This window comes from Pseudophryne corroboree, chromosome 3, assembly GCF_028390025.1.
Source record: "Pseudophryne corroboree isolate aPseCor3 chromosome 3, aPseCor3.hap2, whole genome shotgun sequence".
NCBI lineage: Eukaryota > Metazoa > Chordata > Amphibia > Anura > Myobatrachidae > Pseudophryne > Pseudophryne corroboree.
The window spans coordinates 93137567-93148356 of record NC_086446.1 but is presented as its reverse complement, the minus strand read 5'-3'; positions in this window follow the sequence as shown (position 1 = coordinate 93148356).

Sequence of the window (10790 nt, the reverse complement as noted above, 5' to 3'; positions counted from 1 at the left end):
CGTGCATTTATAAGTTGTGCGCTGAGCATGGAATATTTTGAGCTTCGTGACTTAGATGATCGTTTTGAATGCCTGGTGGACACAGAAACGCGTGATGGTGTTTCCAATAATTGTGCAATTCTGGCTGCTGTCTTAGACTTAACTTCACGCAATAGACTGTCTCGATCCAAATTAAGACGATTAAAGTTTTGCAGTTCTTTTAAAGAATTCTGGCTATTGAGTTTTTTCAAAATGCTTATATATTCCTTACTTGACACTTTATAAAGTTCATATACTGAACAAAGCTGTCCTAGTGTGCCCTCTAGCGGTGACACATCACAAACAGGCTGAGAGATGGTGGACATATGACTTCGTAATTTTTGCCATAAGTTTAGGACAGCGGAAGAAAGCTCATGTTTCCTACCTTCAAGATTCTCTTTTACCTTCCATGTAGGCTTAGCAGGGCGTTTAGACTGCAGGTTGAGATCCATAACTTCTCCTTGTTCTGATTGTAGACATTGCTCATCCTGAATAGACTTCCCTTCAGCCATGATAGTACACAGGAAAATGGATCTGAATAATGCTAGAGTAAGTTTATAGCTGGTTATGCTATAATGAGCTGTGCTATAGCTGCAAACACTGATTTCCTGTTACACTACAGGGAAGCTTGTTATGTATTTGTATCTGCAGAAGCTGCAACTGGCTTACTGGAAGTTTTTATCAACCATCTTTTCACTATTCTGACTCAATAACTAGGCTGTAAGTGTAAGGTTCCTCAAACAGTTACTCTGGGTATATGTCTACATTAACCAGTACTCACACCAAGAGATCTTGGGGTAAATTTACTAAGATGGGAGTTCTATTTAAGATGGGATGTTGCCCATAGCAACCAATCAACTTCTACTTCTCATTTATCTAGCACCTTCTAGAAGATAATACCTGAAAACTGATTGGTTGCTATGGGCAACATCCCATCTTAAATGGAACTCCCATCTTAGTAAATTTCCCCCCTTGTCAGATAGTGTCAACTCAACTCAGAGGCATGTGTGAAGAATCCAGATGAGGGTTTATTTCAAGCTGATATTCTTGTAGTTATGCACAAAACAGCAGTAGGTGAAAAGGTGATGATTTACCAGAGCTGGTCAGAATCTAAAATGGCAGACACACACAGAGCTGAGGACAGGATGAGGGCAGGACTAATGACATCAGAACCTGGCTACAGGAAATCAGGAGGGACAAATTTTAACAAGATGCAAAGCTCTGCAATAAATACATGACAACACATGAAACACATATATCGTGGGACATGACACTCCCCGTCTGAAATCTTTAGATTTCACGATAAATCAAACAATATAGTAATGCTTTAGATGAAGTCCAGAACTAATCTTATGACCTGTAAGACAAAAGAGGAAACCTGTAACAATAAACAAACAATAACAAGAAATAAGTTCAGTCGAAGTCTTGTGGCTGAAGGTCTTGTAATCCATAACAGTAGGAAATGTTAGATCAAGTTCCAAGTAATAAACCCATCTTCGGATTGGGGAAGCCGCAACTTGCAAACACTTCCACCAACCCACAGTATGATCATAGCTGGAAGTTTGAGGTAGAATACTTCCTATCATGAGGTGAATCTAGTAGCCATGTCCTTCTTTATGTGATATCTTCCTTTGGAAGAAGAAGTACTAGTTCAGTGATTGGACGGAAGAAAACTTTGGCAGAGCCTCCTTTGGTCACTTTAACCTCTACCTTACGAGTCTTTCCATCGTCGCTGGGAACAACCTTGGTGATAAGTCCCATTGGACATTCATTATGATGGGCCTCTTTATCCTTCAAAAGAACAAGGTCACCGATCTGGAGGTTGGGTTTTGACATCTGCTGTTTGTGACAACTTTGAAGCATATGTAAATACTCTGTCTTCCAGCGATGCCAAAACACATTGGACAGGTGTTGAACCTGTTTCCACTGACGTCTGTAAATGTTCTTGTGGTCTAAGATTTCAGGAGGAATTAAAGCAGCTCCAATCTTCTGGGTAAGAAGAGTGACTGGAGTAAGAATGGTTGGAGACTCCGGGTCTGAGGATACTGGGACAAGTGGTCTTGCATTGATTATGGCAGATAAAACTCCTCGTTTGGTGAAAGGTTTGTCATAGCCTGATACTTGGAATGTAAATATGTCTTGTTTAATGTCCCAGAGCAAGCCTAGGCTGCGTTGTATGGGAGGAACATCAGAACCAAGATTAAGCTCTTTCAAGTTGGTGGCATGATCATCAGAAGGAAATGCTCCCATTACTTTCTGGCTGTTGGAGATAATCTTGTGGAGCCTGAGGTTTGCTACAGAACGCATTTCTTGTGTTCTGGCGAGGAGACCGATTGTCTCTTCACTTGTGGGTAGGGATTTAAGTCCGTCATCAACACAGAAGTTCTTTTCAACAAAATGACGAGCGTCAGATCCATAGTCATTCTCACCTTCCTGGGCTGTTCTCCTGAGTCCATAGATTGCTACAGCAGGAGAAGGGTTGTTGCCAAATACATGTACCTTCATCCGGTAATCTATGACTTCATTATTGACGTTGTTGTCTTTGTGCCACAGGAACCTCAGGTAGTTCCGATTGTCTTCCCTGACTATGAAGCAATGGAACATTTGCTGGATGTCAGCTACTACTGCCACAGGCTCTTCTCTAAAGCGAATTAGCACTCCTATGAGGCTGTTGTTTAGGTTTGGCCCAGTAAGGAGCAGATTGTTGAGGGAGACGTCATCATACTGAGCGCTGGAATCAAAAACCACTCTAATTTGATTGGGTTTCCATGGGTGATACACGCCAAAGTATGGAAGGTACCAGTATTCTTCTCCTTCCTTTACTGGTGGTGCAGGTTCTGCGTGATCTCTGTCAAATATGTTTTGCATGAAATCCACAAAATGTTTTTCCATCTCTGGTTTCCTCTTTAGAGTTTGTTTTAAAGAGGAAAATCTAGCAACTGCTTGCTGTAGATTGTTTGGTAGTTTAACGCTTGGAAAGCAGAAGGGTAAAGGTGCTACCCAGCTGTTGGAATCGTCTTGAGTGAAATCTTTATCCATTATCTTCTTTAAATTCTTTATCTTCTCTCGCAGATGCTAACTTGTTGTCCTCACTTGTTGAATTGAACACTGTCCATCCGAGACTGTCGTCCCAAGACAGGACCATGTTCATGTTATCTTGATGGCTATGCTGCGAATTACTGCTGCCCAGCTTCTCTTTCACCCAGTAATGATGTGGGCATGGCTGAAAACAGGTGCTGCGACCATTAAGCAAGATGTTTGTCTTGAATGAGGAAATCTTGGTAGGCGTGTCTTCCTCTTGTCTACACAGACATTGCCTATGATAACCCAGCCTAGATCAAGACGTTGGGCAAATGGAGCATCATTTGGTCCATGGATGTGTTGACGTGCTTTATGTACCCTGAGAATGTCTCTACCAAGCAGAAGTAAGATCTTTGCATTTTTGTCAAGGGTTGGTATTTCATTGGATATTGGCCTTAGGTGAGTGATGAAGAGTGGCCTCTGGCATAGGAATCTCCTCTTTGTTGGATGGTATCTCATTACATTCAACAAGTGTGGGTAAAGGTATCTCAAGATTGTCCTTGAGAGAAGCTACAACCAGTTCACTGGCTCTTCTTCCAGATTCCTCTGTAATTCCACTACAGGTACCCAAGGTGTAAGGGTAAGCATCTCCCTTTAAGTTTAACAGATCAAAGAGTTCTGATCTTGCGAGTGATGGGTTGCTTTGGCCATCCAAGATGGTGTTCACCTTTAGAGTCTTTTCTGGCTGTCCCTTGGAGTATACTTTGACTAGACATATCTTTGCACAAGACTTGTCCCGGAGATCTTCCCCACAGACTTTAGTGCATGAAGGAGATACAGTAGTAGGACTTGCTGTTTGATCTGCATTGTTCCCACCATGCCTTGGTGCAGAGGGGAAATGTGCAGGGGGTGTAGTATTGGGTTGAGATGGGTGCAATGCCTGCACGTGGTCCTCACAGCCACACTCTATGCACTTAATAGCAGTTTTACAGTCCTTAGCAAAATGTTCAGTAGAAGCACAACATCTGAAACATACCCCAAAATTCTTTAGAAGTTCCTTGCGTTCTTGGAGGGGTTTCTTTCTGAAACCAATGCATTTCTTGAGGGGATGTGGCTTTTTATGAATGGGACACATGCGGTTGGGGTTTTTGATCCTATCACCTTGGTTGCTCTTGACAGGAGCTGATGCTGGTGTGGGAAGGATTTCAGTCTTTTTCACTGATACTGGACCTCTGTGGTTCTTGTAGTTAGAGCATGGGCTGTCAAACTTGGGGGTAGGTGAACCAGGATGACTTGACTCACTGTAGGAGAAGCTTGGGTCATTCTTGGATTCCGCAATGTTCTTGACAAACTCACAGAAGTAAGAAAAGGGGGGAAAGGAGACTCGATTTTCTCTTTTATATCTTGACCCAAGTGTAGTCCACCTTTCTTGAATACCGTATGGCAGCTTGGAAACTATTGGGTTTACCCCATGAGCTGTGTCCAGGTAACTGAGGCCAGGTAAGTGAGTGTCCATTTTGGCCAGCTGGAGTTCAAAGAGTAGGTCACTGAGCTCTTGGAATTTTTCATTGTCCTTGCCGGATATTTTTGGAAAATCCCGCAGCCGTTTGAACAGAGCATTATTTATGGCTTAAGGACTTCCAAAGCTTCGTTCTAACCTTTCCCAAGCAGCAATGAGGCCTGCCGCAGGATTATCAATGTGGACAGATCTGAGTCTCTTGACATGTTCTGTAGACTGTGGGCCCAGCCACGTGATCAGCAGATCTAGTACTTCAGCAGCAGTAATACCAAGGTTATTAGTTGTGGATCTGAAGGCACATTTCCAACCTCTGTAGTTCTCAGGATGGTCATCAAACCTAGTGAGGCTGGACTTAATAAGTTCACAACAAACCATGAATCTTGCAAAGTCTGACATGTCTGTTTTCTCTGACTTTGGGCAAAGAATTGCTGGCTGTGTAGTGCTGTTCATATTATTTGTGGTGTTCTGGGTAAGAGACATGGGGGTGATTCCGAGTTGTTCGCTCGCAAGCTGCTTTTAGCAGCATTGCACACGCTAAGCCGCCGCCTACTGGGAGTGAATCTTAGCTTATCAAAATTGCGAACGAAAGATTCGCAATATTGCGAAAAGACTTCTCTGTGCAGTTTCTGAGTAGCTCGAGACTTACTCTTCCAGTGCGATCAGTTCAGTGCTTGTCGTTCCTGGTTTGATGTCACAAACACACCCAGCATTCGCCCAGACACTCCTCCGTTTCTCCAGCCACTCCCCCGTTTTTCCCCGAAACTGTAGTGTTTTTTTACACACTCCCATAAAACGGCCAGTTTCCGCCCAGAAACACCCACTTCCTGTCAATCACATTACGATCACCAGAATGAAGAAAAAACCTTGTAATGCCGTGAGTAAAATACCAATCTTCATAGCAAATTTACTTGGCGCAGTCGCACTGCGAACATTGCGCATGCACAATTAGCAGAAAATCGCTGCGATGCGAAGAAAATTACCGAGCGAACAACTCGGAATGACCACCATAGGGAGAAAGGGTGGTGCATAGGCATTCAGCCTAAGAGCTGGTTTAAATAAGAATTTACTTACCGATAATTCTATTTCTCGTAGTCCGTAGTGGATGCTGGGGACTCCATCAGGACCATGGGGAATAGCGGGCTCCGCAGGAGACAGGAGACAGGGCACATCTAAAAAGCTTTTTAGGTCACATGGTGTGTACTGGCTCCTCCCCCCATGACCCTCCTCCAAGCCTCAGTTAGGTACTGTGCCCGGACGAGCGTACACAATAAGGAAGGATCTTGAATCCCGGGTAAGACTCATACCAGCCACACCAATCACACCGTACAACTTGTGATCTGAACCCAGTTAACAGTATGATAACAAAACGAAGTAGCCTCCGAAAAGATGGCTCACAACAATAGTAATAACCCGATTTTTGTAACAATAACTATGTACAAGCATTGCAGACAATCCGCACTTGGGATGGGCGCCCAGCATCCACTACGGACTACGAGAAATAGAATTATCGGTAAGTAAATTCTTATTTTCTCTAACGTCCTAGTGGATGCTGGGGACTCCGTCAGGACCATGGGGATTATACCAAAGCTCCCAAACGGGCGGGAGAGTGCGGATGACTCTGCAGCACCGAATGAGAGAACTCCAGGTCCTCCTTAGCCAGAGTATCAAAATTTGTAAAATTTTACAAACGTGTTCTCCCCTGACCACGTAGCTGCTCGGCAAAGTTGTAATGCCGAGACTCCTCGGGCAGCCGCCCAGGATGAGCCCACCTTCCTTGTGGAATGGGCATCTACATATTTCGTCTGTGGCAGGCCTGCCACAGAATGTGCAAGCTGAATTGTACTACAAATCCAGCGTGCAATAGACTGCTTAGAAGCATGAGCACCCAGCTTGTTGGGTGTATACAGTATAAACAGCAAGTCAGACTTTCTGACTCCAGCCGTCCTAACTATATATATATATATATATATATTTTTAGGGCCCTGACCACGTCTAGTAACTTGGAGTCCTCCAAGTCCCTAGTAGCCGCAGGCACCACAAGAGGTTGTTTCAGGTGAAAACGCTGACACCCCTTTATGAAGAAACTGGAGACGAGTCCCAGTTCTGCCCTGTTCAAATGGAAAATTTTAATATGGGCTTTTGTAAGACAAAGCCGCCCATTCTGACAATCGCCTGGCCGAGGCCAGGGCTAACAACATGGTCACTTCCCATGTGAGATATTTGTCAACAGCATGGTCACTTTCCATGTGAGATATTTCAAATCCACCGATTTGAGCGGTTCAAACCAATATGATTGTAAGAAATCCCAACACTATGTTGAGATCTCACGGTGCCCCTAGGGGCACAAAAAAGCTGTATATGCAATACATCCTTTACAATCTGGACTTCAGGAACTGAAGTCAATTCTTTCTGGAAGAAAATCTACAGGGCCGAAATTTAAATGTTAATGAACCCCAATTTGAGGTCCAAAACACTCCTGTTTTCAGGAAGTGTAGAAATCGACCTAGTTGAATTTCCGTCGTGGAGCCTTCCTGGCCTCACCCACGCAACATATTTTCACCACATGTGGTGATGACGTTGTGCGGTCACCTCCTTCCTGGCTTTGACCAGGGTAGGTATGACCTCTTATGGAATGCCTTTTCCCCTCAGGATCCGGCATTCAACCGCCATGCCGTCAAACGCAGCCGCGGTAAGTCTTGGAATAGACATGGTACTTGCTGAATCAAGTCCCTTCTTAGCTCCCCAGGCCCTTAGTCCTCTGTGAGCATTTCTTGAAGTTCCGGGTACCAAGTCCCTCTTGGCCAATCCGGAGCCACTAGTATAGTTCATACTCCTCTATGTCTTATAATTCTCAATACCCTGGTTATGAGAAACAGAGGAGGGAACACATACACAGACTGGTACACCCACGGTGTTACCAGAACATCCACAGCTATCGCCTGAAGGTCTCATGACCTGGCGGAATACCTGTCCCGTTTTTTGTTCGGGCGGGACGCCATCATGTCCACCTTTGGTCTTTGCCAACGGTCCACAATCATGTTGAAAAACTTCCCTATGAAGTTTCCACTCTCCCGGGTGGAGGTCATGCCTGCTGAGGAAGTCTGCTTCCCAGTCGTCCACTCCCGGAAAGAACACTGCTGACAGTGCTATCACATGATTTTCCGCCTAGCGAAAAATCCTTGCAGTTTTCACTGCCCTCCTGCTTCTTGTGCCGCCCTTCTGTTTACGTGGGCGACTGCCGTGATGTTATCCCACTGGATCAATACCGGCTGACCTTGAAGCAGAGGTCTAGCTAAGTTTAGAGCATTATAAATTTGCTCTAAGCTTATTTATGCGGAGAGAATTCTCCAGACTTAATCACACTTCCCTGGAAAATTTTTTCCCTGTGTGACTGTTCCCCAGCCTCTCAGGCTGGCCTCCGTGGTCACCGGCATCCAATCCTGAATGCCGAATCTGCGGCCCTCTAGAAGATGAGCACTCTGTAATCACCACAGGAGAGACACCCTTTTCCTTGGATATAGGGTTATCCGCTGATGCATCTGAGGATGCGATCCGGACCATTTGTCCAGCAGATCCCACTGAAGAGTTCTTGCGGGAAATCTGTCGAATGGAATTGCTTCGTAATAAGCCACCATTTTTACCAGGACTCTTGTGCAATGATGCACTGACACTTTTCCTGGTTTTAGGAGGATCCCGATTAGCTCGGATAACTCCCTGGTTTTCTTCACTGGGAGAAACACGTTTTTCTGGACTGTGTCCAGAATCTTCCCTAGGAACAGTAGACGTGTCGTCGGAAAAAGCTGCGATTTTGGAATATTTAGAATCCACTCGTGCTGTCGTAGAACTACTTAAGATAGTGCTACTCCGACCTCCAACTGTTCTCTGGACCTTGCCCTTATCAGGAAAGCGTCCATGTTTCTTTTAAGAAAAATCATCATTCCGGCCATTACCTTGGTAAAGACCCGGGGCGCCGTGGACAATCCAAACGGCAGCGTCTGAACTGATAGTGACAGTTCTGTACCAGGAACCTGAAGTACCCTTGGTGAGAAGGGCAAATTTGGACCTGTAGGTAAACGTCCCTGATATCCAGTGACATCATATCGTCCCCTTCTTCCTGGTTCGCTATCACTGCTCCGAGTGACTCCATCTTGATTTGAACGCTTGTATGTAAGTGTTCAAATATTTCAGATCTCACCGAGCCGGTTGGCTTCAGTACCACAATATAGTGTGGAATACTACCCCCTTCCTTGTTGTAAGAAGGGTACTTTGATTATCACCTGCTGGGAATACAGCCTGTGAATTGTGTGAGGGGGAGACGTCTCGAATTTCCAATGTACACCTGGGATATTACATGTAGGATCCCGGAGTTCCCTTGCGAGTGTTGCTGAAACTCTTGAGATGACCCCCTACCGCACCTGAGTCCGCTTGTACGGCCCCAGCGTTATGCTGCGGACTTGGCAGAAGCCGTGAGGAGCTTCTGTTCCTGGGAATGAGCTGCTTGCTGCAGTCTTCTTCCCTTTCCTCTCCCCCTGGGCAGATATGACTGGCCTTCGCCCGCCTGCCCGTATGGGGACGAAAGGACTGAGACTGAAAAGACTGTGTCCTTTTCTGCCAATATGTGACTCGGGGTAACAAAAGGTGGATTTTTCAGCTGTTGCCATGGCCACCAGGTCCAATGGACCGCCCCTTTATACGGCAATACTTCCATATGCCGTCTGGAATCTGCCTCACCTGACCACTGTCGTGTCTTCGTCTGGCAGATATGTACATCACATTTACTCTTGATGCCAGAATGCAAATATGCCTCTGCGCATCACACATATATAGAAATGCATCCTTAAAATGCTCTATAGACAATAAAATCCTGTCCCTGTCAAGGGTATCAAAATTTTCAGTCAGGAAATCCGACCAAGCCCCCTCAGCGCTGCACATCCAGGCTGAGGCGATTGCTGGTCGTAGTATAACACCAGTATGTGTGTTTATACTGTTATGATATTTTCCAGCTTCCTATCAGCTGGCTCCTTGAGGGCGGCCGTATCTGGAAACGGTAACGCCATGTTTTTTTTTTTTTTTTATAAGCGTGTGAGCGCCTTGTCCACCCTAAGGTGTGTTTTCCAACTCGCCCTTACTACTGGCGGGAAAAAGGGTATACCGCCCATAACTTTCTGTCGGAGGAACCCCACGTATCATCACACACTTCATTTAATTTATCTGATTCAGGCAAAACTACAAGTAGTTTATTCCCACCCTACAAAATACCCTTATTTGTGGTACTTGTGGTATCAGAAATACGTAACACCTCCTTCATTGCCCTTAACATGTAACTTGTGGCCCTAAAGGAAAAATACGTTTGTTTCTTCACCGTCGACACTGGGGTCAGTGTCCGTGTCAGTGTCTGTCGACCGACTGAGGTAAATGGGCGTTTTTACAAGCCCCTGACGGTGTCTGAGACGCCTGGACCGATACTAATTTGTCCGCCGGCTGTCTCATGTCGTCAACCGGCTTGTAGCGTGTTGACATTATCACGTAATTCCATAAGTAAGCCATCCATTCTGGTGTCGACTCCCTAGAGAGTGACATCACCATTACAGGCAATTTTCTCCGTCTCCTCACCAACATTTTCCTCATACATGTCGACACACACGTACCGACCTACAGCACACACATACAGGGAATGCTCTGATAGAGGACAGGACCCACTAGCCCTTTGGGGAGACAGAGGGAGAGTTTGCCAGCACACACCAAAAGCGCCATAATGTATATAACAACCCTAGAAGGTGTTGTTTCTATATATGGGCTCTTAATATATAATTATATCGCCAATTTATGCCCCCCTTCTCTTTAACCCTGTTTCTGTAGTGCAGGGGAGAGTGGGAGCCTTCCTCACCAGCGGAGCTGGTCAGGAAAATGGCGCTGAGTGCTGAGGAGAATAAGCTCCGCCCCTTTCACGGCGGGCTTTTCTCCCGGTTATTAGGAAAACTGGCCTGGGTTAAATACATACATATAGCCTTAATGGCTATATGTGATGTATTTATTTGCCAAATAGGTATTTATATTGCTGCCCAGGGCGCCCCCAGCAGCGCCCTGCACCCTCCGTGACCGTGTCAGTGAGCCGTGTAGCAACAATGGCGCACAGCTGCAGTGCTGTGCGCTACCTCTCTGAAGACTGTGAAGTCTTCTGCCGCCTGTTTCCGGACCTCCGTTCCGCCGTCTTTCTTCAGCGTCTGTAAGG